The following is a 27,237-nucleotide window of genomic DNA, read 5'->3' as shown; positions in this document are numbered from 1 at the left end:
AACATCTGCATTGTTTCCTCATCCAATATGTGCTACCTGTGTTTTATAAGACTAATAATCAAACTGATACAGGACCTCTATAATACCACTGTGAATCAGGCCTCATGATTTACTGCTTATTCAACACACCATTATCTGCTGCACGTGAGCTGCTGCAGGCAATACAGAGAAAATGAGTACAGGTTGCACTGGTAGAAGAACATGAAAGTCTACCAAGCTTATACCTGCTCAGAGTGGCAAGAATAACTGATATAGTTGATGTTTAAAGCTAAATACAGTAAGTATGATGATTACAGCATGAGCCAGCCCTGATGTACTATATGTTAACAACAAGAATAAAGCAATGGGGTACCACTGGGGTCACACTGTCACATGTGGAAATAACTCAAATTAAGTTTCCTCAATACAACATTTTACTCTTTCTGAATGTAATAAAGAAGAATATTTTTAAGGGAGCATCTCAGTGTTGCTGAGCCAAGGTCACAACTTCCCTGAGCCAACCATTTGTGCAGGAATTTTTGATTAAAATCTCATCAGCTGAGAAAAAAATGTTTTAACATTCTAGGCTGCAACCCTCAGAAACATTATTTGTGGCCAAAATAGCTGACAAGGTGTTGAACTTAATGGCGGTTTGCCAATTGATTTTTTTTTACTTCACTTGTACAATGCAACATGAAATTTCACAGATGCCTGTGGCCATACACATCATTAACACAAAGGGTCTGCCCATATGTTAATGACCTCTGCAGGGGGTAGATGAGTGAGCATACTAATGCTAAGATTGCAATGCTAAGATTGATTTTTGCTTCTAAAGTTGGAGCCATAATGTATGGTAGATAGATAAACAAAATAATGATTTTTCCCAGTTTTATCCTGTTTTATTATGTATCTTATACTTGATAAGTTCATGAATTAATTAATTTTGATCCATCTGAATAATACAGCATTGTTTTCTTCAGCTGTGCTAACTCAGCCGTAAATATGGCAATTTCACTGTGTGCAAGCACTGAACCATGAAGCCAATTTAAGGGTTGCCTGTCAAAACACCAATCAACAATCTTTACACCCACAGGGCAAGATAATTCCCTTAAATGACACAAAACTAACCTATACACATTTACTTGGCTTCAAATATTTGACTTTGACTACACAGCAAACTTGTGTCTGCTTGCGTAAAAGGCTCTGATTGTGCTCTCCAAAAGTGCTTTCTTTGGTACAAAGTGTGCAATGGCATCAAACTAATCAGTGCAGGTACACATATGGACCTGGCAGTGAGACTTTACGGCTAGACTCTGGTCTACATCACAAACCTAATGATTCCAACCCAGTGCTCACTAATGATGGACCTTGGCCGGCTCAAAGAGCCAGGAGTGGAAGATGTTTCCAGCCTCTCTCAGCACTTAAAAAAGATCGAAAGCTTCTTACCATGTGTTTAAAATGTATGGCACAGCTCATGTGGACTATAAATAGGCCTGTCTTGATATCGGACCTCTTAAGAGACGTGTCTTTTAAATCCTGTCTCAGTTGGGAAATCCATACTAATGTTGTCTGAGCTAATGACAGGCAAATGGCAGGGGCTGCTGGGGGCTATGAGGCAGATACAATCTGTAGGCAGACTGATGAAAGATCCTTGATTTAAAGGGTAACGAAAGACAGATAAGCCTATCATATGGGATTCATCTAAACAGTGTCAATGATGCTGACCTACAACACTAATAACCACACCTTTGCATTTCTTATGTGTGTTCAACCTCCAACATACAGATCTGGCTTTTACAATGCAATCCTCATTACAGCAAAGCAGTTCCATGCACATCCTCCAGTCCCTCCAGGCAGGTGGCGGACAGAGTCACAAACAAAAACAAATTGCATTGTTATGCTCCCTTTGCAGTACATTTAATGGTATTGTCAGTGTTAGAAATATCACTTTGGTTGCAAATAAATCCACTGTAGAGGGAGCTTATCAGGAATTTAGGGGAACCGTATGTTGTGATATTCTTTCAACAAATCCTCATTACTGCCATCTGAATCCAGCCAAATGTTATCAATCCCTTAAATCCTAATTGTGACCTGTGCCTGTGTCTGTATATGATAGACAGCTGCTGGTAATCTGATGTTTTTATGTTATGTTTGCACTGTCCATTTCATCTAGTTAGAAGTGTGAAAAGTGAGCGTGGTGCCTTAATGTACAGCTGGTTTGAAATTCTAATACTCAGATGCTCTGGGATTTTAGGGATTAGTCTCTCCAAAATAGTTTTTTTTACTTCAATAATACATTTAATTTCAGCTTCTCTCCTTCAGGTGCTGCTGAAGTTTTGTATTTTGCTGTATTGTCATAACAGAGGGAAAGTTATTTATTTCCCCTGTCAGACAGTTGTTTAACAATCATATAACTGAGCATTAACTCTCAATTCAACTACAATACAATGTTGATTAAATAAAAACAATACAAATAATAAAGTGTAAGAGATGTATACTTACAGAGATGATGATCCACTTTCATTTAATCCTGTTGTGCTGTGTTAATGATCAAGGTGCTGATAATTGTGCCGGGCATCGATGTGTCAGCTTTGATGAACAGAGGGATCCATAAAGTTTTCTTACTGGCGAAGGAGAGCGTGTTTGGCACACACACAAGCAGCAGAGTTGGGGTGACAACTAGCGGATTTCGTTCACAGCATCCGGTGGGTGCTATCCAATCCTCGGGTAGGGTCGCGTCCTCAGTGCCAGCCCCTGTGGAGACAGAGGAGGTCATCCCTCTGGAAGAATGCTGCTTCTCATTGCAAAAACAAAGGCTGGGATTGTCAAAGCTGATGGCCAGGGGACGGGGTGGAGGGGCAGCCATGGCCCGAGGACTCAGGACAATAGAATAAATCACATAAAAAATGTCACAGCCCCACAAATGGAATTCTTGCTTGGGGATGAAGCGGGATTTGAAAAATTGAGAGAGCCATGCATAATGTGGGGGTTGTTTATCTGAGGCATGAACAGCTATAGTCACATGGTCCACTAGTCAGACAGTAAGGGCATTTCTATTCATTTTGCTTTCATTTCCTGACAGGCATTATGAGAGGAGTGCATGCTGAATGGACTCCTGAGCTTGAAAACTCTAATAGTGGGATAGGATAAAAATATGCCTCTAATCTGGAGGACTCCACAGATGGAGAAGAGGCAGCAGTGTGAAAGGCAGTACAGCTCATATAAGCAATTAAGGAGGAAAGGATGGTAATCTTGTGGTATGTGACAAAGTGCAGTGCTGCTTGTAGCTTGTGGTTTAGATGAGTGACTATGACCGTTCAAACTTGTGGAAGATTAGATCAGTGGAAATCACACCTACTGCCTACTGTATTGTCCACCAATGTAAAAATAATTCAGGGGGAAGCAAACAGATGCTTCTCATGGCAGACATGACTTGTCATTGCAGGAAAGCCACAGGTGTAATGCTGTGATCACATCATATTGTTCAGACTGTAATTACTTGCAGCTGAGTAAAACCATTCATGCAAGCCTCCGACTTATTATTCAGAGTCAGAGATAAGGGAAATTTCTTACAGTCATCTGCTTTGGGAAATCAGCTATCGTAGTGTCAACAAACTGGGCAACATCATTGTTGGCAGTTTGATCTAACCAATATTAGCACTAATAGAATAATTTCAGCTAATTCAATGAACCGCTACAGAAATGTGACACAACCAGAGAAGAAAATTTATGACATTTATCTGTAGTGACATAACATTCTGTGGGTACTAGAGATGTGCAGAGAGCCCAGTATTTGTATTTGTATCTGTATCTGTATTTGTTGAGGCAGCAAAATTATTTGCATTTGTATTTGTATTTGTATTTGTATTTGAGTAAAAGTGGAAAGAGGCTTAAAAATCCTGTTTTTGTTTTTATTACACTTTTAATTTTAGAAAATTAAAGTGTTACAATAAGCATTCATGAATAAACTACCTTACGAAGGAGGTCGCCACACCGGGTCTCTGACTGGAGACAGCACAGGATGTAACGTGTAGGGAAGAACTTCAAAGGCAGTTATGGCTTTGCACTTTTCATTTATCGCCTATTTATTACAACCTAACTTTGTGGAAAGGAGAAGGGGAACAACAGGTTATGGAAAATCCCTTGGGAGCACTTTGTGTGTGTGAGAAGCTCAGCTTTATCTCTGGCTGACACCCTCAACTCCAGGAGAGATGTCCAAATAAGGAAATGTGTGTCATGTAGCAGGTGGATGTGACACCCCCTGTTGAGACCTGCTGATAGAGGTAATAACAATGTAACCGACCTGCACGCTGGTATTTGACGTGTTTTTTTTTTCTTCCTGAAAACAAATAATTTTAAAAATATTTGTATGAAACAAATATTCATTCAAAAAACCCACTATTTGTGCTTTGCCGAATAACAGATTTGTATTCGGGCACATCCCTAGTGGTTACCATCTTGATGTGAACTCTCCTGGATCAGAGGTTTTCCTGTTCTTCCAGTTCTGCCCATATTCCCTCAATATAACATAAACTAATACTATTATTGAACCTGAAAGTAATTTAGCCATCATCAATATTATTAGTTACACCTGTGTTTGACAAGTTAAAATGTCTGTCATTAGAAAGATCTATTTTAAACATTAACAGATTTCCAACAGTTATTGTGCGAGTTTGAAGTGGAAAAGTGGAGTTTGAAGATATTTTAGGAGGAAATGATCCTAAAGGGAAAACCCGCCATAAAGGGAATTTAAATCATACTATTCCAATTATTTTGGAGCGAAATCTATTATCTACAGATGCAGACGTCTGCACTTGAACCAATGATGGTCAGGTGACACTTCATACAGTTGATCCATTGATGCTGAATTAGTGCCTAACTCCATGCTCTCCTTGTGTTTCCAAACAAGTTTTATTTCAATATAGAGTTTCCAGCTGTGAGGCCAGAAATATCCACATTTAAGTTAATCACCATGACTGATGTCATGTCCTCAGAGTTGTATCATTATTAACTTGCTATCTTTCTTTGAGGATGATCCAGGATTTCTCTCTATGTGTCACTATCAAAAAAGTAAGACGTTTTGGGAAATATGCTTATTCAATTTCAGAGTTAGATGGTATCATGTCTGTACGGTCAATTTGAAGCTACCATCAGCAGCCCGTTACCTTAGCTGGAAACAGGGGAACTATCTGTATGGTAATAAAATCAGCCTAACATTAATAACTAAGCTTTAGATGTACTGAGAGGTGGATTTTGTTTCTTTTGGACGGAACTGGGCTAGCTCTTTACTCCGGTTTCCAATTTGTGCTAAGCTAACTGGCTGCTACCTGTAGCTTGATATTTACGGTATAGAGATGTCAATCTTCTCATCTAACTCTCACCAAAAGAGCAAATGAGCATATTTCCCCAAAAGTCAAACTTTTCCTTCAGTTTTAGTTTCAGCAATTCCAAACACATCAAGGATAATAATGTATTGTTTTATGGCGAATTGTTCTCTTTAAGTGCCACTAATAATTTTTCTTTATATTAACAGTGAATGAAATGACTTCTGTATGTATAACGTACATACAGAAGACGTTGCTGAAGTGTTGAACCTGAGAATTATTACCCAACTCTGCAGTTCTACTCAACTTTTTAATCTTACACAGCACAGTTCAACCCACTGTATACCTGCTCAGAACAAACAGCTGATCAGCAGGTTAGTGACTAGCTGGTGAATATTGAACTGTTAGCAAGCTAAAGAGCCAGGCAACGGTTTGCTAACGTTAATGTGCTAATGTTTGCCATTATACCATGTGTCTCTGCTGTTTTAGAGCTGTTCTTTTCCGCTAAGTGATAAAAAAAAATCAATAAAAGCACATGTAAAAATATGTCAGCATTAATAACTCTCAACACTTTTTTTTTTAAAAAATTAAAAATTTTAATTTTTTTTTACCAAACTAATGAAGTTGGCTTTTTTTATAGATTGGCCACGTTTACAATATTGTTGCTTTCTATCTCTATACATAATGTCCTTGATTGGTCAGTACACTGAAGTCTGCTGCTAAGCAACAGTATCTACATCAATATGCCAAATTATTACATTTTCTACAGGTTGGTTAGCTTATGTGAAATTGAATTAAATTCTGCCTCTTTCTTGTAGGGTTAGGCAACAGACTGCCAAATGTGAGACAGGATTCATCTTTAAACTTTAACCTCTCCTCTTTATTCTCTATTCCTGTTTACTCTCTCATGCGAACCTTCCTAACCTCAATTTCCCATTTATGTCTTTGTGTACAAGCACCATGATGTGTTATTATTATTATCCCAGTGTCAAATTACTCAAATCATCTAAAATATTTCTTAGATAGTATTTTAATATGTATGCATCTGATGACCTCTTTGAGTTTTCATTGTCTGTGTGAGTCTCATTTTCCTCTGGAAATCCCCTGTTTATTCATGTATATGTTATTGGGTAGCAGAATGAGATAGTGCTTATAAACAGCCTTTCATGACTGAGAGCATTAGCTGCATTATGATCTGCAGTGCTATTTGAAATCATATGCATGTAAACAGACTCATTGTAAAAGAATAACAGCCTCTCACCTCAATACCTCTTCCCTGACTGGTGTGCACGTATCCAGCAGAAAACACCTGCTGTTGGCCCGGGGAATCATTTCTAAACAACTTGTCACGTCTTGTCTTAACATGACACAGAAGAAAAGAGAAATTTGATAATAAGGAGAAATGATGAGTTGATCCAGAAATTTGGACTCAAAAGAAACAAAGTAGGATGATTTTTATATGGCACACCCCACTTTGAAAGAATGTAACATTATCCTCTGATAGTTCTCCTTGTGCTCTCACTCTTCTGTTATTAAATCACTTCCATCTATATTCTATCTGCATCTATTTATATGCCAAGGCTCAGAGAAATGCCATTCAGTGTTTGACGAGATGGGTGATTAACAAGATGGTGATGCAGTTTCAAAGGTGTCACATACAGAAAGAAGTGTAGGTGTGCCATTAAAATGCAAATCATTATTCTCAAAATGAATGAATTAATAGTTTCTGCTCTCTGTGGCAATACTGATGTGTATATGAAGAGCACACTGTGATACATATCTCCTGTATTTTCCAGTGTGTGGTGATAATTAGTGGCTTTTCAGTAGAACAGTTCAATCTTTGCAGGTGTAATTTCTCTCACTTGTTTTGTATTTAGTAGATACACAAACACAGAATATAAAACAACATATAAAATGCTGCTTTCAGAACCTGGCTTCAATAATACAGGAAGTTGGCATTCGAGGGGATCTGATCATGTGTGCTACATTTGGAATTCAGATCTACATTTGGCAACAATACCAAAACTACAACCACAACACACCTACAGTATAAGATGACCGTGTAATGCATGGATAACTACATTTTGTGACATTCCCAAACTCCAGTCACACTGTCAGTCAATTAAATACGGCCCGTAATATTCTTCTGTTTAAGTCTCAAGCTTTAAAGTAAGAATTTGCAACTTCTGGAGAAAGAAATTGCACATTCTTGCAGCTAATGTTAGCTAACATTAGCAATTTTTTTTTACAGATATTGCCGCATGACAGTATTCGTTACAGGTGTTTCAGCATTTACCGATATCCTATTGTCACATGTGACCACAGTAGCTGCTGTTTAGAAACTGGATTTATTACCACTGATGTACCTTGAGAGAGACGCTTGGATTTGCTAATATGGTAAGTATTAGTACTGGGTCCTGTGAGTACAGTAAGTGATGTGCTATCCTTGTCTGGCATCAAGCAAGTTAATTACTGAATTAAATGTTCAGAGAGGAGGAGTAGTCCATATTTGAAAACCTTCCTGTGTTTTGAGGCAGCATTGTCAGACTGTTAAACATCCTTCCATTTCTATAAGGAATGAGGATGTAGTTGTTGTAAGTTAAACAGAGAGCAAGCAAAACAAGGAGTATTTGATGATGCATTCAGTGAGTTTTTGGCAAGGCTACTGATGCAACAGAAAGGTTGACACTGATGTCAAACATCATGATGCTTAGAAATCTAGCAAGCTTTAACTGATCAGTTGCAGCAGCATCAAACTGATCTCAGCCCAGGGCCGCTGCTAACCATTTGGAGGCCCTAAGCATAATTGGTCATGGGAACCCTGAGTCGAGTCTGAGTCGAGTCCCAAGATGGGCTCCAGTGCTCCAATCTGGCACAGTCAAGTCGAGTCACGAGTCCTTTTTATAGATTAGGTAAAAACATATAATTTGCCTGAATTGAGTGATAGGGTACATACAATGAAAAAACCAATGGTTTCAGCCTGACTTCGATGATGAATGCACCTTTATACACTTGTGTCAGGCCCCACCACGCTCTCCTCCACACACACACACAAGATTAGCTGGTATTCCCAGCATGTCTCATTTGTCAAGAGGATAATCCAGAATTAATCTATTTAAATTTGTTATCAGCAGTCATCATGCAGTGACATGTAAATATGAAATTATTAAACTCATATCAAGAAATGTGATATTCGGTGTTCAGATTCACACTATCACAGTTTATGGGTGGAATGTGGGTAGCGAACAGTAAAACTTTGCTTTAAAATGTAGCTACTTAGAGAGAATTGAATTTTTAAGAATTTTAAAAATTGTAAGTTTTTACAGAAAAACAAAGGCACTGTGAGATGGTTAAATCATTTAACAATACTGATATCTAATAAATAATTAATGTGGGTGTATGCAGTTACAGCTTTTTACAGTTAAGATGTTTACAAGTACAGACGGTGTGAAGTCTAACATTTCAGTGGAAGTGTTAATGAGTACTGGATAACACAGTGCCAACAATGCATTTCACAGCTCCAAGTGGGAAGATGTTCCCACTTACAGCACAGTTTGCATTGGCAATGAAGATATTATTGTGCATATATTGGCTTTATTTAAAAAACAATGACCACTGAACCATATCCAATATAATGGACACATCACTGGCCACTTTGTATTCTGTAGCATAGTCAGAATGAGAAAGATTGTGCTGAAGGAACATTTTGCTTTTGGAATAGAGGTTCAAATAATAATCTAAAACAGGACTAAGTAGTTTTTGAGAGGAAGAAACAACTTATTCTTCTTCTTCCAAATAAAATTTGAATGAGTAAGCAATAAAATAAACTGTTGCTCAGTTCAGTACATACAGGGGTTTTGCTACAGTTTTACTTGGTCTGGTCTGACCAGTAGCTTATTGTGGCAAATACTAGCTCATTTTAGCTAACTTTAGATAGAATTTGCTGTATAATGGGCATTACTGTGTACTCTATGACTCTTCTACTGTTACAATAGCTTAGTATTTTAACTTAATGTAAAACCATACCTAAGCATTTTGCACTATCCCATAGCTGTTTGTAGCTGCAGCAGCTGCTGTTCAGCAAAAATTAATTCAATTGAAGCACAAATGTGAGGCCAAATTAAAAAGACCAGGAAAGAGAACATTTAAGCTCAATGAGGCCTGTAGCTCTTGGCACAAGTTTGTTTGACCAGCAACTGAAAAGTACTGTGTCTAATCATGCTTAGCCTACTGCCAACCTCCTCATCAAGCAACATACTGCCAATAAAGCCCAACAGGCTTTCACTTATGTCAGCTCAGTTACTCTAGATGTTTTGTGTACATTTGCCAAAAAAACATGTCATCCCTTTTATTGATATTCATATTATTGTATACAAATAGCATAATACTATAAATAATCAAATTTGACTACTGGCAACAGATAAATGGTTGGTGAAAGGTTTACAGTCTGTCTTACATTTTGCATTCTCGCAGTAATGTATGGATGTATTCCAACATAAATAGGACAGTTTTGGATGTCACTCCCCACACGTAAATTAGAGGAGAGAGAGAGAAAATGACAGTTTGTATTCTATCTGTGTTGGTAGGAATGTGACAATGTACCACCTTTATATATCATATTCTGTCATCGTCCCATTATAATAATAATAATAATAATGATAATCTTTATTTGTAGAGCACTTTTCAAAATCCCTGTGACAAAGTGCTTCACAAAGGCAGCAAAATAAAACAGACAAAACATAAAATCATTAGGTTTTAAAAAACAGATAAAAAACAATTTAGTGTAAGATAAAACAAGAATTGTTAAAAGAAATAAAAACAAGTAAAAGACATTTCAAAGAAAATAAAAACTAAAGTATAATCAGTAAAAGGCTCTCTGATAAAAATATGTTTTATGAAGAGACTTAATCATATTAAATACTTATGTGGTGGCCTTGACAAACAGTCTTGATAAAAAAAAATACCTTCCAGTGATTTATGCAACAACTGGATTGAAATGTGCACTTAAATTGTTGTCTGATTGATTTGGTAACTTCTCCTCAGCTTATAAACAGAAACTGCACAGTAAAGTTGTGTGTATCCTTGAATTCAAGCAAATGTGTTGAGTGTATTTTCCCTCATAAAACACCTGCAAAGACATTTTGTTGGGAATGTTTTACATTGTGCAATGTTTGCTAGCTTGTAGTCTTTTTTTTGTTGGCGCATGACAACGTGCCTTTTCATGTTAACGCCATCAACTGTCGATCAGTTGAATAGCTTGAAACCATGTGTGCATGGTACAAACTAATAAAAACTCATAAAAACATTGCTCCATAGTGCTACCACTGGTCAAAAACTCCACATGGTACCTTTAGTAAAATCCTCTTTCACTGTCAGATCCACTTCACTGTTAAAGGGTAGGTTAAAGCTATTTTAATTTTATGTCACACTTACAGAACTTATTTCAAACTTTAACCATTGTTCATAAACAGAAAATATACTATTAAAAAAAATAATCATGAGCACTGTCTGCACCCATTCTCATTGACTGGTTTTGGTTATGGGCACTCTATGATCTAATTACCACATCCACTTGGAGTTTGAGAATAATATGATCAAGCTGTTCCCCCAGCTAATATTCCCATTTTCATGCTATTTTGCATTCTGGATTTGTTGATGGAGTAAATAACTTTGCCCTTGTTTCCCTTGAGGCAATCAACATTCATCAAAATTAATGTCTTATCGCAATATTAAATTCACTAAATATGACCATAATCAAAGTAATAATTATATTAGGATGCTTATATGACCATGTAGTAATTGCTGCATTCTTATGATAGAATTCAATTAAGCAGCCAGAGGCGAATGACAATCAGTTCCATCAAAACTCACTGTGTACATGATTGCTGAGCACAAGTTTAATAATCTGCTGGGCATATAATTAGCTTAATCCAATTATTCTCATGATCAAAGCGAGAAACAATAATCCTGTGCAAGTGGTCACAGTTAATGGAGTAGCTTCTTGTTTTGCCTTGAAGAGACCTCTTGTCTCTATTTGAAATAAATGTGGAAATGCTTATAATTGCAGCTGGTAAGCAATATAAAATCAACAAAAGTGTCTTTTTAAATATTATATGATTAGGTAGCATACAACGGAGACTTTGCCTTGACTTCAAAAACAACTGGTATGATCAAATATTGATTTAACTACAGACTTTAAAGCAATCAGAAGAGTGAAACTAGGCGAAATGTATGTTGTCACAAGCATTCGACCCCCTTGTTGAATTTGAATAAATTAGCATTCAATCACATATCATTGATTGAAAGTTCTGTATAACCCCACAGTGGCAATTGTATCTTCTAACACAAGTAAAAATACATTCAAAACAATCACAGACTCATATACAATCAGCAACCACAATCAGGAACAAAGTTAATGCATGGCCTTGACTTAATCACAATACACACAGCCAGAAGAACTTGCATTATGTAGAGCCATATTTATCCTGCACACCACCCATCCTGATTACAAAAACACACACAAACTACACGCACACACACATTAACTTGTGTACTAGTTTCTCAGTTGTCGAGAATGTTTGTCCCAGGAGGCAGAAACTTAGGGGGAGAAAAGTAGTGCAGTAAGTTTTAAATAGTCCGATCATCATCAGCACGTCTCACTTTGTAGAAGAAACTCACACTGCTGCTGTTTCTGTTTCTTTCCTGCACAATCTGAAGCTCCAGCCCACTAATACTGATGGAGGAAGGAACCACTCCACTTAAAGTCATAATTCTGTCCCAAGTGCACCCTGTATTTTCTCATTCACTCTATATGTGGGTGCTGGTGGGAGTTTTATAATTGGATTGAGGTATACCAGGGCAAAAAATGGTGACACTGGGACAAAAAAAAAAAAAAAAAAATCTGAAATTAAATATTCAGAGATGCGTGACTCATGTTTCCCAATATACCAAAGAAATGAGGGAGACAAAAGCACTTTTGTGATGCTCCCACCTGTATGGGTATAATATGGTATCATATGTGGATTATGACTGATGCAATTTTGTGATTTTTTTAAACATATATTTATTGATTTTATACATTTACATACATTTATAAATTAACCTTCCCCCAAATTGGACGTATGGCAGTATATAAAATAATAATAAAAGTATCACTTGAATATAAATAAATATCTAATAATCAAGTTAAAATTTAAAGTGAAAAGAAAAAATAATGAATAAACAAAAAGAATAAAAAATAAAATAAAAATACAATCATTAACATAGAACAGCGTAGAGCACACATTCCTCATAATAGATGAGTTATTTTCATTATAACATTTCCAATGCCTCTTCAATGTCACCATTTCTAGCAAATTCCAAAAACTGCACATGCACTGTGGCCTCTGCCTTACAATGAGCTACTCTCTGGAGACGGAAAATGTAATCACTGTTTTTAGGCGTTGGAGATGTTTCTAAACAAGCTAATATGACCATACTCTTCAAGGCCAATGAACATGTCACCCAGTGCAACAACATGGCTCACAGATGTATTTTTAATAGTTTTTGGACAACAACAGAGGTGCACTACACAGAAAAATAAGATATATCAGGTAGATCAATTCATTATTGGTTTGGCTCTACATGAGATTTGTTGACAATAAAAAAAATATAGAAAATCACCAGCCATATTCTGTAAGATCTCACAACTTTGGTGCCTAGCTACTAATGGTGTCTGTCTTGGGAGTCTTCCTGGCACCAGTGATCATCTCCTTTTAAGATTTCTATGCTTGGGAATGAAAAGTGTCTGAAACTACCGGAAGTTTACAATGAATTGTGCTTTGCACTATTTCAGAACCATGGATAGCTCACGTCAGGCCTGGAGAGCGAAAAGGAGATTGAGAAACCGAGGGGGAGCAAGCGGGAGAGAGCAATTACGATTTGTGGAAAAAGAATAAGTGGGTCGCTGCCTATACACATTGAGTGAAATAAGTAGTTTATTTTATTAATAATATTATTATTATTATAAACTTTATTTTTGCTAAAATGTGTTAAAAGACTTACTTATGATTCTGTGTGAGGTAGGCCTGTCTAGAATTCACCCTCCTATGCTTGAGTGCTGAGAATTCTCTAAAAAGTAAATTTTTGTCCAAATGACTCACTACCTCATGCTCAGTTGAAATCTGAGCAAGAGCTGACAGATGCTCCTGGAGCATGGTTGACCACAGATGCGTTTTGATGAGCTTTATGTGTGAGAAACTTCTCTCTGCAGTCGCTATAGTGAGAGGCAATGTCACCATGAGTCATAGAGCAATTCTGAGGTTGGGATACAGTTCAACTAAATTGTTACTGTAAATGTAGCTAAGAAGCTGCAGGCCAGTGGTTTCTTTGGCAGACACGGCACTGACTGCAGCCGATACCTCGCACAAAAGGTCCTCAGCATCCTCATCGTCAAATGTCCTCACCATGTTTATGCAGCTGTATTTTGGTGTGCGACTTTGGTTGGCTTTTTATTTCCTCTCTTCCATAAATGAGGCCAAACAGACTGTAAAAGGACTCCATCAGCTTGAAGCGCTTGTTAATGCCTGTGTTGGCAGACTCCACCAGTGGAAGGAAAACGTCTCTCTCAAACTGTTCAGTGGGTGTCACTGTCAGGGAAGGATCTGCATTTTGGGACTGGAACTGACATTTTGGTTTTTGGATTCATGCAGTAGGAAAGACCATTGCCATCCCCATCTCTTCAGCTATGTTTCTAGCATCTGTTTGGGTGGATGAAAGGCCATTCTCTCTTTATTTCAGAACACACGTATTCCATCTCGCACTGTAGCACATCGATTCCCACTTGTTGGCTCTGGAGCAGCTTGCTGACGTGATTCACCTCATGTAAAACGTTGTACCAGACGATAACGGTGAGCAGGAATTTCCATGACATTATATCCTGTTCTAGGCCTCTGGCTGCAGAAGTGGTTTCACTGTCACCTTGCTCTGTGGCATGATTCTGGAAGATGGTAGCGACTTTGACACTTTCCACCTGGCACTCCCATTGCATGTTGGATATGGCCTAGAGGGTCATCTGTGGGACATTCTCCTTGAAAAGCTCCCATCTCTGTGTTATAGATGGGAGACATTTTTCAGCACAACTAGAATAGGTACGTTTCATTTTCCTCTCATGACAGGTAAGGACTTTTGCTAGCTGCTGTATTGGACAGGTCAAGTCAAGTTCATTTATTGCTCAGATGTCAGTCGAGCGCCCACTAGTGGTGGTTCTCGGCTTGCTATAGGAAAATATTGTAGTGTCCCGGAGTTGTCCCGCCTACATATCTCCCAGCATGCTTTGAGAGACTGTAAACTCAAGCCTTTTTCTATGATATCATAAAATTATCTGGCTTTTTAATTTTGTTCCTTCTATAGAATGATGTATTTAATTTAAATTGCTGTAAAAGTTATTGTTTTTGTACCACAATTACATATAGTACTTGACATGTATGTACATATATGTATGTTTGTATATGTGTATATGTGGCATGTCTGTTGTTTTTGTTTGTGTTTGTGATGTAAGTTATGTTATTTTTTTGTATGACTATTGTATATGTGTTTTATGTTTATGTAAAATAAAACAAATAAACCATGAAAAAACTAGCCTTTTTCTGTTATTTTTCTTGTTTATTCATGCACTGTTGGCCTGGTACGAGTATTTAACCCTAAATAATTGCTTTTAGAGATTATTTTAAGAATGTGTATTTGCTTTAGTTGAGAATTTACTAGTTTGTATTAGTTGACACCATTAGTAGCGTTTGTAGTGTAAGAAATGACTTGCCTAATGTTTTACTGTGAATGTTCAGTTGCCAGCAGGTTTGAATTGCAATTAAAGCTGTCTGTTAGCTTAGAAGCAGTGTCCAGTCTGTCATGTTTGAATGACATAACTACAGCTTGCCACAATATTGGGGGCCCATTAGGAGTGCAGGGCCTGTTTTCATTGAAATGGTGAGACTTAACTAATTGAATGTGGCTATTGAAAATGAGACCACTTTGGCTTATAGCGGGTTTAGCACTACTAAATGCCAACATCACGTTGCAAATTTGGCTTATCCACCTTATAGCCAGGAATGGGAGACTTACCTGGATTTGATGTGTCACTCTGTGGAGGCTCAGCATCTGTTGCACAAGGGAAAACCGTCTTCTGTAGAGATGGTTTCTCTCGGAGGCCAAAGGAAGCCTGCCCACGCCAGCTTTGCTTGGCTTCCTTTAGAGAAAAAAAGTAAACGTTTAGCCAATAAGATTGAGCCTATAGGCTTGACTGAGCTCAACAGTGAATGGTTAATTCATCGTTAAAAAGAAACAAGGGAGGCCAGGTTGAACCTGGCTTCTCACTAAACTTGCACTGAGTCTCCATCCAGCTAGCCTAATACACGTAGCACCCGCGAAATCAGTTAGCAAGTTAGCAGAATGGATGGAGATGGGGACAGTGAGTTTCTTGTAAAGAGTGACTTTCCTAAGCTTGCCTTTGAGCTGTAACTGAAGATAAAACAGAATGAGAGGCCTACCCTGGCGCTGGACCTGACTCAGGAGAGAGCTAAGGGAAAAGCTAGGTCTTTTTGTGATGGGAACTATGCTAGAACGGAACGGCTAATGGGAAGTGTGAAGATGAAGCAGTCTTGCCTCCTGTTTGACCGGTCAAGCAGCAGCACAACAATGAAGGAAAGGAGAATCTCCTTCTACAAGTATTTCTTGACACAAAGTAACGCATAGGCAACTCTGTCCCTTTGTTTAATAATGTAGGTTGTTGCAAAAGGTCATATTCATCATTTTATATATATGTTGGGGAGCATAACTTAGTTGTTGTCTTAATCACTTTGATACCACATAGAAATGGCGTTCACTATTATCATATGAGGTCCATAGTCTGTGTACTAGTGCCAAATATTGGGTTATTATATATTAGCAGTCTAAGCATTATAGCAACATACTGCAGCTGTGCCTGTGCAGGTAGTCAGCAGCAGTCAGAAACTGGTCCAGACATATACATGCAACAGTATCCAGGTTTCTTTCGGAGTACTCCAGCTAGCATAATCTAGAGTTTCAAAACTGTAACGGATGGATTTGTCACTCAAACTGGACTTCTTGAATTGTACCTGAAACCCACCAACGCAACCCCTTGTATTTGGTCTGAAAGCCTGCTCCCAGTCTCCCAGTTACTCAATTTGAGTTTCTGCTTTGAGCTAAATGCTAACATCAGCATGCTAACATGTTCACAATAGCTAGGTCTCCATCCAAGTGTAGAGTAGATTATGACAATATTTTCAGAAAACTGCTAAAAGAAAATGTATGTAACTTCACATCCAGGTCTGAGCCTAACTCCACCCACTGCATAATTTAGAAAATTGCTAAAAAGTGGGCAACCTGTCTGTAACTTGGTTTATTTTCACATGAAGACAATTTTAGCAACTTTAGACCTACTAGAGGACATCTCTCCATCTGTGACTGTTGGTGGAAGGAAGCCGACAGGTTCAGTAACAGTGGATCTCCGATTGCACTGTGATTTACCGTTTTAAAACAAGAATTTACCAGCTGATAACTGCAGAAACAGACAGACGGAGGGTTAAAGAGCTACTGGATGAAATGCGAAGAGGATTTCTGTTGTTTTTGTGGCTGCCAGCAGTGTTTCCTCCCACAGACAGTCACAGATGGAGAGATTTCCTCCAGCAGGTCAGTGCTACTGTTAGCTGCTATTAGCTCCTGAAACTAAAACTGTCTTGATTAGCATATATTTGAAAATGAGCGCAGTTCTCGGGGAGGTAGGCGTTAACATTCTACCATTTATATAAAGTTCATGACGTAGAGAACTCCGAAACAGCCGACTCTATATGGCAGGGCCAATGCTGACAGCAAATGACGGGTTGAAACACTTTCAACATTGATGTGTTTCATCACAGTACAGTCATATAATTTAGTTTAAAGTTCATTTAACACATTTAAGTGTGCAGTGCCTCTTTAAACTATTGCAGAGGAAGAAGGCGCAAGATGACATAATTAAAAGAGCAGCAGTCAAACCTAAAATGGTGAAAAACTGTAGAAAAGATAATATGACATTTATTTATCCACACAGATGTGATGTTTTTGTTGGCCGCTATTTTTCATCTCTTCAGTGGTGCAGAAACTTCAGTGGTTGTTTAAATCCATCGATATGGGCTATATGCCACATTCAGGCTTGTGAGATGGGTCTCTGCCGCTGCCATCTTGCTCAGGGGTTCAGACTGGTTCTGACTGACCCGTTTCTGGGTTATATACCCATTTCATAGAAATGTCAGACTTTTGTGCTGGTTTTGGATGTTCCAAAGAAAGAAATGCCAAAACTAAGCAACGGGGAATACAATTTCACAGGTAATAAGTTGTTTTACAATATTTTACTGTCACAAATGTATTGAATTTGATATATCACGATACGTAGTCCTTCTTTTAAGCTAACATAAAGTTAAGTGACTGTCCTGATACTAAATTAAGCTAATACTAAAGTCAATTTATGTCAGGTAAAGAAAAAAAAGATGAACATTTTTATAAAAGTAATATATCAGTAAGATGCTGAAAATGTCAATGAGCTATGATGGTGTATGTGTTATTGTGTTAAATAGTCCTAAATTATCTATTTTATAGATAATTTATAATATTATACCTACGAAAGCATGCAGAACTGCATAGTGTTGTTCAGATGGCCTTGTTTTGTGTATAGATTCCCAAAAGATAAAGTAAAAAGACAGGTATGGACAGCAGCACTGAGGAGAAGAGACTTTGAGCCAAATGACTGTTCAAGCGTCTGCAGCTGTCATTTCAAGTTAGAAGACTTTGACAGGACTGGACAGACAGCTCGTTTAAAGGAATGAGTGATCCTGTCAGTTTATACATTTCCTGACCATATTTGCAAAGTTAGTGTCATTGGAAGTTGTTTCTATATAACTAATGACATTTTGTGATATAATCTTAATCTTTCATTAACACGTGTAATGCCCACTAAACCCAGCACTAAAATACACTTCTACAAATGGTTCCTACTTAAATAATTTACTTTATCTCCAGGTGCCCAGTACATCCAGGTCAAGCAGGACGTCTCAAAAAGCAAAAAAGAGAGCAGCTGCAGAATGTCTGGATGGTCATGTTGAGCTCTCAGAGGACCTGGAGGAGTCAACCTCAGTGAGGAGACGATTGTTGTTTTAAACACCTCTGCTGGGCTTATATCAAGTGACATTTATAAAATGAGGAGAATATATTTATATTTAAGTTAATATATCAGTATGCCCTTGACCCAGTTAAAGAAAAAAAGTTAATTGAGCCTCAGGAGAAGGTGGAGGAATTGCAACAGGACTTAAGAAATGCCGGGGATAGGGAAAGAAGCCAAAAGAAGACAGTGAAATCCCTGCTAGAGGATTTAAAAAACAAAAATATACTAACAGAGGAACTGCAGCAGAATCTTGACTTCTACTCTGGTTGGATGAACTGCGCAGCCACTTCCTTTCAACAGATGCATGTATAACATTTATAATTTTGTAGTGATTTAAATTTATGTCTCATCACACACATTTTGATTGTAGTCTCACCACTGTTTCTGAAATGTTTACTGAAAAACAACAGTTGATAAAATTTTATTGTTTTGAATTATTATTTTTTTTAAAACACTCCTTTAGAAATTAACCTGACTGAGCTTCCAACTAGCCTACATCATTTCATTTAAAGGTTCTATATGTGGGAATCAGAAATTCCTTCTCATTAGTGACATCTGTGGCCGTTAAATGAGCTGCAGTCAACATCCTGGTGCTTGCGGTGTGAGATTATTGCACGTGATGTCTTTTTCCTTGCTTACACTTTTACATATCTCTAACGTTGTGTTTTGCACCATGTTTCAGCAAAGCATCTCTCACTCCAAGACAGTCAGCCCCAACCCATGTAAATAGAACCTTTAATGCTTTCTAATTAAAGTATCTGACTGTTTTCTCAAAATTTAATTTTCTGTAACATGTCAATACTTTAATATGTAAAAATACACACATATGTAATCTAATGTTTATCCCACAATTGTAATGTATCATGTTTTGTGCTGGTTTCATCATTAATGTGTAGCTTGTTTTCCCAAACTTTTCATATCTTCCAGTTGAACTCTTTAAGCCACACCATGCCTGAGCACTCAAAGGGAATTTGCTTTAACGCTGCATTTGCATGGACCTAAAGCCTCCAGCTACTTGAGAATCAATCAAGATACCACTCCCACATCCTCACACTCTTCAAAAGTAAATATTACCCTTTCCACATCCTCACACTCATCAAAAGTGAATATAACAGGTGATATGTCAGTATGTGTTGTGGTGTCTACACATTATCTATTGTTTTACCTGAAACAGGTGGTTGCAGAGTGTGGATGCCAAGCCTGGATTAAACACATAACTTTTAGATATGCTACAACAATGAAAAACTGAAGATCTGGCAAGATTCGGTCAAGTGTGTCTTATGGTGGATGCCATGGCCATCAGGAGGCAGGGTCAGTATGACTCTCACACACAAACAATGACAGGCTTTGTGGATCTTGGAGACGGCATTGATGTGACCAGTGTGGCAAGTGAAGCATTTGTGTTTATAGTTGTTGGACTGCAAGGCCACTGGAAGACACCCATTGCCTACTTCTTTATCAAGACATTGATACAAGACACCCAAAAGGTTGAACTGCAGCATACCTCTGAGGCACTACATGAGCGAGGCATTAAAGTACTGTGTACAACAATGGATGGACATTTTTCCAACATCAGCATGTACACTATGCTTCAATGCCAGCTCAAACTGAATCCTTTGAAGCCTCTCCAGACATATTTTGCCCACCAATCTACAGGGGAAAAAGTGGTTGTGATGATGGACCCATGTCACATGTTGAAATTGGCTAGGAACATGTTACAGGCATACAGCCATCATCAGTCCCTCTGGGATAGTGAGATGGAGCTACATATCAGAGCTGAATGATGAAGAGGAAGAAGACGGTCTGCATGCTGCCAACAGTATCATAAGAAAGCACATAAACTTCAGCACTCAGAAGATGGAGGTGTCCCTGGCAGCGCAGACAGTAAGCTGGTCTGTGGGAAAGTCTCTGCACGTGCTTGAGCAAGCTGGGTAAACACAGCTCAAGAATTGTTCTCCAACAGCTGAATTTATTGAGGTGATCCTTGAAAAGTTCATTGGTACTTCTACTTTTAAGTATTGTGTAAATGTAATGTATAAGGATATAAAGCTGCAACAGTTAGTGGATTAATTGATTAGTCGATCGACAGAAAATTAATCTGCAACAATTTTGATAATCAATTTATCTTTTAAGTCGGTTATCAAGCACTAATGATAAACATTTTCTGTTCCCTGCTTCTCAAAATGTGGGAATTTGCTGCTTTTCTTTATCTTATATCATTATAAATTGAGTATCTTTAGGTTTTGGACCATTGGTCGCACAAAATAACATCTTAGTCACTTGTGAATTAAGATGAGCATTTTTCACTATTTCCTGACATTTTTGGACTAATTAATTAATTGTTAAAATTTAGCTCTATTATGAAACCTGTGTGAGTGATTTTAGTCCATAAACAAAATAATTCTCTCTAAAATGCTTGATTGGCATTTAATATACATGGATTGTTGAAGCTTTGCAGCTGTATTACAGTGTGTGTATAATTTCAATGTTTACCAGCCATAAGGAATATTTCTTTTAGGTGACTGACAGATTGTTTGATGTGATGAAACAGCAGAGATCCATGTGCCAAAGGCTTTAAGACTCCACTAGAGAAGAGACATTAGAGTTGATGACTGAAGCTTTACTTGACTATGTTGACAATAAATGATGGCACTCCACTTTATTGCCCAAAGAGGTGTTTGTTTTTTTTCATAAGTAAAGTAAATGCCACCATTAGGCCTGTCAGAATCTTTATATATTGCAAAGATTTTCCTAAATAGTAGCACTAGTTGGTGCCAGGGAAAATATTTGCAGTGTTGATCTTAGATGTTGGTGAATGTTTCATTTCTTAATATCAATCTCAACAGCTGGAGTAAAATAAATGGAGCATACCTTGGATTATTAGAATTGGCTTATCAGAGATGTTTGCCTTAACTAACATTTTAAGAGTAAGTTTTCCTTTTGCAGGGCCTTCAAAAATGGAACAAACAATAACCAGAAGAATGTAATAATAATATAACCATACTGGAGCTAACTCTAGATTGTTTACTTTCATTGACCTAAAGCCATTGCTTCAGAAAGATTTACTCTTTGAAACTTTTGTGGTGTTTAGTTCTATGTTCATTTGATTTTCTTTGATGTGTTCAAAAAACATCTGCTTGCTGTTCCAGTGTGGTGCTCTTTTGGTATCTTTATCCATTTGATTACTTGAAAAATGTTGGGAACTTCGTATCAGAAGAAGAAAGTTTGGGTAATGTGTTAAGATTTGTAAAAAGCAACATCATTACTACATTAGGATATCTCTAGTTGAGTATTTGCATGTGCTGTTTTTTCGTAATTACTACAAAAGTAGTTCTCAGTTGGGTTCAGTTTCCTCTATTTTCCATGTGTGTTCTTGTTAGAATCATATAATAATATGTACTTTAAAATTGTTAAATATCTTAAGACTGAGTTTATGGTTTTATACATTAAGTATTTGCATACTGATGTTTTTCTATATTTCAAAGATATCCGTCTGTGACTAGTTTTGTTATCAACATTGACCCTGATGATAGCAGAGCTGCTTCAGTCACAGCAGTATGTGTGCACATAAAGCTTCAGCCAGGACCATTTGGAGCTCCTCTTTAATTCCATCAGGGCCTCAGGTAGGAGCTGACGCTTAAGTGAACAATTCTATTAAGATAGAAGGCTTACATCTTAAATTTTAAATTTGGTTTAAAAAAAAGAAAAAAAAGACAACAAAAAAACCCAATACATGATTAAGTTATCTCTTGTATAATTTCCAGGTGGATGGAACGACAACCCAAGTGTGGTTCACTTTCAGAGTATTTTCCACAGTCTCATGGTCTGCCACTATTTTTTCCAGGAAACACAGGCAACATCAGAGCACAGGATGACACTCTGTCTCTGGCAGCTGTCAACATGTCATCTGTAGCGCCAGCTGAGGACTCTGACATTGCATCCTCTCCATCCGAGAATGTCACTAGTGTGGTGTTGGACCACAGCTACCTGCCAGCTAGCTAATCGAGAATGCTCTGGTTTACATTGCAGATTTTGTTGTCAGGCAGGATCAGGCATGAAGCAGCTTTGTGATGTATGCTGTAACAGTTTGGTTTGTAAGGCTGTACCAGCATCATTTTGTGATGGCTATCACCTGCTAACCTTGAAAAACAATGCAGGTCTGATGATAGGTAAAGTCAAGGTACTGCTCAGCAGAGCACTGCATCCGACGGGCCACAAACATTTCATCTGCAGCACATCAATACACTGTCTCTGGTCAACCGTGTTGTCATAGCAAACATAGGTTTTGAAGATGTGTTTGATCTTTGTGACCATATTGACCATACACTTTGGCCTCATATCTTTAATCTAGAGCAGCTTTCATAAGTTGAGGCAATATGTAACAAAAATTCACACTCTACAATTGCAGAGTGGCAGCTTGAGGAAGAAGCTGTGTAAAGTAATGTTGTTACAGGGTTGTTAGAGAAGAACTTCTCTGTTGTGACATTATGAGTGAACATGTAAAACCTGAAGTGAATGTGTAGCTTTAGTTTGCTGCTGATACACTGTAAATTAGCATTTATTGTTTCTGTGTGACTTAAAATGTAAATTAGGATTTATTGTTTCTGCTGATACACTGTATATATTTGTATATTTATGAGATTAAAGCTAAGTTTGTATTGTTCATCTCTCTTGTGTGAACATGCAGCCCTAGGTCATTTATTTTCACTTGTACAAAACTAGCATTTGTTTCTCAGAATGTGTAACTATTACACTGCAACTCTGCACAACCCTGCTGATACACTGTATGTATGTTTTTTGTCCATATTATGTCCAAATTTAAATGTAAATTAGCATGTATTTCTGAAATTACAAACAAAATGACATCATGGTAGCCATTTTACAGGCATTAAGAAAAAAGAATATACTTAGAAACTAATTACATAGGGTGAGTTCATTTTAAATATTATATTATAGAACTATTACTGTTACTATCTACATAAGATAAAGTACTTTGATACGAAAACTCACATTTTTTAATTTAACCATGTATCTTATATCATGAATACATGACTTGCATGTAACAAACCATAGGGCTTCCCCTGACCAATATGGCGGCTGCAATGACGCATCACTCCAATGAACAGCAGCACCCAATGAGTTATCTATGTGTATTGTTGCTTTCGCATGCTCATTGGATGGTCCCAAGAATTGCTTGAGTTGGGAAGTCGTTCTTTCGACTTCGGTGTGTTCATGAGCTTTTAAGTTGTAATGTGGAAACAACATGGACGCTACAAAGGAGATGTGTGGTATTTTGTCTCTTGACTTGTTGCTGCACCAGTAAATTCCCTAAAAACACTTAAATATTACTTAACCTGACTTGGTTTCAGGGTTAACTTTTCTAACTAATCTAGGTCACTCTACGTGGACAGTATTTAATGGTTGCAACCTAATAACATATTACAAATTACATGTGTACAAAAAAATGATATACAATATGTGAATTAATAAAAGTTTCTTGCCATCAACCAAACATCTACTTTTGTCTGCTATGTTTCTGTGTGTGTCATGTACCAAACTTTTCGCCGACTTTCCGAGTTGTTATTCCGACTTGAGAGGGCCTTCACATGAATTTTCCCAGTTGGGAACTAATTTTTCTGATTATTCCGACACCATATGAATGCTACGTATGTATCTATGGTTTAAGTCACATGCTTCATGTATGTCATGATTTATTGCTCGGACTGCTGATCTTCCGATTAGTGGACGACCCGCTCTACCTCCTGAGCCACAGGAAGTTTCACCGTTTCCTCTCAGGTTTAATGACAATGTCTTATTTTAGCATGTTAGCCTGCTAACATTTGTTAATTAATTCAACAAATTAGAGCTCAGGCTAATGGGAACTTAAAACTTAAGTACTGACCTGATGCTTTTGCTAGGTGAATAGTATTATCTAGTAGATATTTTTGAGATATATCACTGGATATGTGAAAGTAACCAAACCACTTGATAACCAAATCTTGCTTCTTTGTGGAGTGAATATTTCAAATAAATATAAAATCAGTCAGTCATTGAACACTCCCATACTTAAATAAGTGTTGATGATACTGTTCCTGTTTGACTATAGTACTTATTGTACATCTGACATGAAAGATGACAGTACAGTGTGAACTTCAGAAGAGTCAGCATCTTGTTTCGTAGGATGATAGTGCTGGTTTGGCAACGACCCTCTCTGTGTATTGATCTGCTCATGCAGCAATCCCTCCGCTTGAAGTGAGAATTTGTCTCTGATCTGAACCAGCTTTCAAGTGGGCAGAAACAGCCTCATACAATGTGACTCAAAGGCACTTTTCTGTAATGTACATCAAGAGCACAGCGGAGTATGCAGATAAAAAACACGATAGGCCTGCAGAGTTGGTTCAAAGCGTAATGATTTTCTCTTGAATATCCTTCTGAGCTATTCTTAATTTTGCTGAGATGCATTCAATATAAATTACACATGAACTGATGCAGAAACAAAAGGATTGGGATGGATTTTAAATGCTCCATGAAATAGTCCTTTGATGAATTTCCAAGCAGATTTTAATACTGGACCAAAATATTTCAACAAAAGCAATTTGTTAATGAACAGACCTGTGAGTGAAGTGCAAATTTGAAATTGTTAAACTTCATTACAAATGTCTATAAAAATAATGTGGAAAAGAAGCGCTGCAGGTTCAGTCAAGAACTGACTAACATCAAGGTGAGTGCAGCACAGGTTCATGTTTTACACTGCGAACAGATGAGAGTTTGTTTTTGCTTTGAGATGTAGCACAAAAAAAGATTCTCAGGAATTCTCTCGATACTGAATTTCAAATTGCATGGAGTTTCTTAAAGCAGGAAAAACATCTGCACAGTATGTCACACTTACAATTAACACAATTTCAATGAGAAAAAAAGATCAACTCCTAGTGACTGTTCCTCTTCAAGAGGTCTTTCAGGAATCTTACTACCAATTTATCTGGAGCAACTGCAGATTATCTAACACTGCTCTCTCAAAATACATGACACTAATGAAGTCTGGGGGTAGTTTGGATGTTTTTTTACTCCATATTCATAGCTCATGTGTCACTGTGTAAATGAACAGTAAGACTCAATGAGCATTTAAAGAGGAGTAAAAAGTGAAACCATGGATATTTTTCTGTGCTGATCATTTAGACCAAAAAGTCTTTTCATAGGAATCAACTGGACAATTAAAACAGCAAAATGTATGCTGTGGTTAAGGTAATGTAACTGTAATGCTGCAAAAGGTAGTTTAAAAAACTGAGCAGTGTATCACACATTACCCTGGCCACATTTTAAAAATCTGGTATTTCAGTAGTATCCTTGTCAGTAATTGATTTGCAACTCATTTGTGAGTGCACATCAATAACACTTACACTGATCTACAGTTTGTTCAGGGCTGCAACAGCTCACATCTAAATCATTGCGAGCTGAAGTAGTGCAAAAAGAGTAAAATATATCTTACATATTAAACTGCAGATGTTTGTACTTCATTAGTCTCATGTATTTTGAGAAAACAGTGTTGGATTATCTGCAGTTGTTCCAGACAAGTTGGCAGCAAGATGCCAGAAAGACCTCTTGAAGATCATCCAAAGTCTAATTAAAAGATTTACATTTCAGGAGTGCTGAACAGAGCCCAGAAAGACAGGCTACATCCCAGCGAACACAGATTTGACAGTGAGCATACCAAACACGGATCATATTAGGGTATCACTCTTTTCGATCAGATGATCATTGTTACTGTAGTGACAGTATTTAACAAGCCAGACCAGATTTCATGCTGTGACTATGTGTGAAACAACAAAGGGATTCTAAAAATGTACAAAGATCCTTAACATATCATGCACTCTAATCTGAAGTGCCCATGATTCTCAGTAGTCCACTGTGGATCACTTGTCAACCTGAAAGTTCTCTGTAGTTGAGCCAGATACCAGAGGGTTTGACAAACTCATCTCTGTTGTATCTTTTCTTGTTCAACATACACTATGATATTAGACCCAGGGAAGCATGAAAAAAGACACCCATAAACAATCACAATGCATGTCCTTTCTGTCCATACCGCATATATTTCAAAAAGCTGACATATTAAAGGAAAGAAAAGATTCAGAGCTACCTTAATTGTAGACTGAAGCAGCTCAGCATCCACTTCTCTGCACGTCGCCTTCTCTTCCGCTGCCTCTGCCTCCGAGCTCAAATGATCTCATCAAAACAGATTTAAAACACCCTTTGCCGCCGTTAACGTCTCAACAGTGATGCTGCCACTCATACATGAACGCTGCATCCCTGAAAGAATGATTACAGGTGTGCATGTCAGGATTGCGCTCCTCAGCTCACGCTGTGCTCCAGTGCTTACAGACTGAGATGTGGGAGAAGAGAGAGCAGCTTATTTGGCACTAAACCCTCCCTCTATTCTACTCTCCTCCCATTGCTCTTTCATTTCTCTGTCACTCTTTCTCTCCTCTTCTCCCACTTCACCTTTCTGCTTCCCCTTTCCCCCTTGCACCAAATGAATGCCCCGGGCTTCCTTTTTCTTGCTGTCTTACTATTAATTGTCTGATTCCAGCAGGAGAGACAGAGAGAGAGAGAGAGAGAGAGAGAGAGAGAGAGAGATAGAGAGAGAGGCAGACACGGCTTGAAGCAAGACATCTGTGAGTGTATTTATATGGGACTGAGGGAGTCTCTGCTTCGAGGGCAGGACCAACCCCCATCCTGTCTGAAACA

The 27,237-nt window shown here is 37.8% G+C and overlaps 1 protein-coding gene and 1 long non-coding RNA gene across 4 annotated transcripts in view; one reads left to right on the top strand and one right to left on the bottom strand.

Annotated features, from left to right (window-relative positions):
* b3gat1b (beta-1,3-glucuronyltransferase 1 (glucuronosyltransferase P) b) overlaps positions 1-26,856 on the bottom strand; it is a 35,939-nt gene extending 9,083 nt beyond the window's left edge. Inside the window, exons 1-3 of one of the 2 annotated variants that reach the window (XM_044369903.1) lie at positions 26,630-26,856; positions 15,402-15,525; positions 2,482-2,733 (exon numbers count right to left, since the gene is read on the bottom strand). The gene's annotated coding sequence lies outside the window, so the exon portion shown is untranslated. Of the gene's footprint in view, positions 1-2,481; positions 2,734-15,401; positions 15,526-15,826; positions 15,919-26,629 lie in introns of those variants that run through there. The other variant, XM_044369902.1, reaches the window with a different exon arrangement.
* Positions 16,208-23,988, top strand: LOC122995007. Of its 2 annotated transcripts, none has more exons than XR_006406699.1 (6): positions 16,208-17,663; positions 18,010-18,168; positions 18,354-18,467; positions 19,178-19,217; positions 19,423-19,558; positions 19,670-23,988. It is a non-coding gene; the product is annotated as an uncharacterized LOC122995007 (long non-coding RNA). The 2 variants fall into 2 exon arrangements; XR_006406698.1 differs by having other exon boundaries at positions 16,213-17,663; positions 18,010-18,202.
* Positions 26,857-27,237: the final 381 nt, after the last annotated feature.

Source organism: Thunnus albacares, chromosome 13 (assembly GCF_914725855.1).
Source record: "Thunnus albacares chromosome 13, fThuAlb1.1, whole genome shotgun sequence".
In the NCBI taxonomy this organism is placed as follows: Eukaryota; Metazoa; Chordata; class Actinopteri; order Scombriformes; family Scombridae; genus Thunnus; species Thunnus albacares.
The sequence above is the reverse complement of the archived record's forward strand: the minus strand, read 5'-3'. Positions and strand labels throughout refer to the sequence as shown.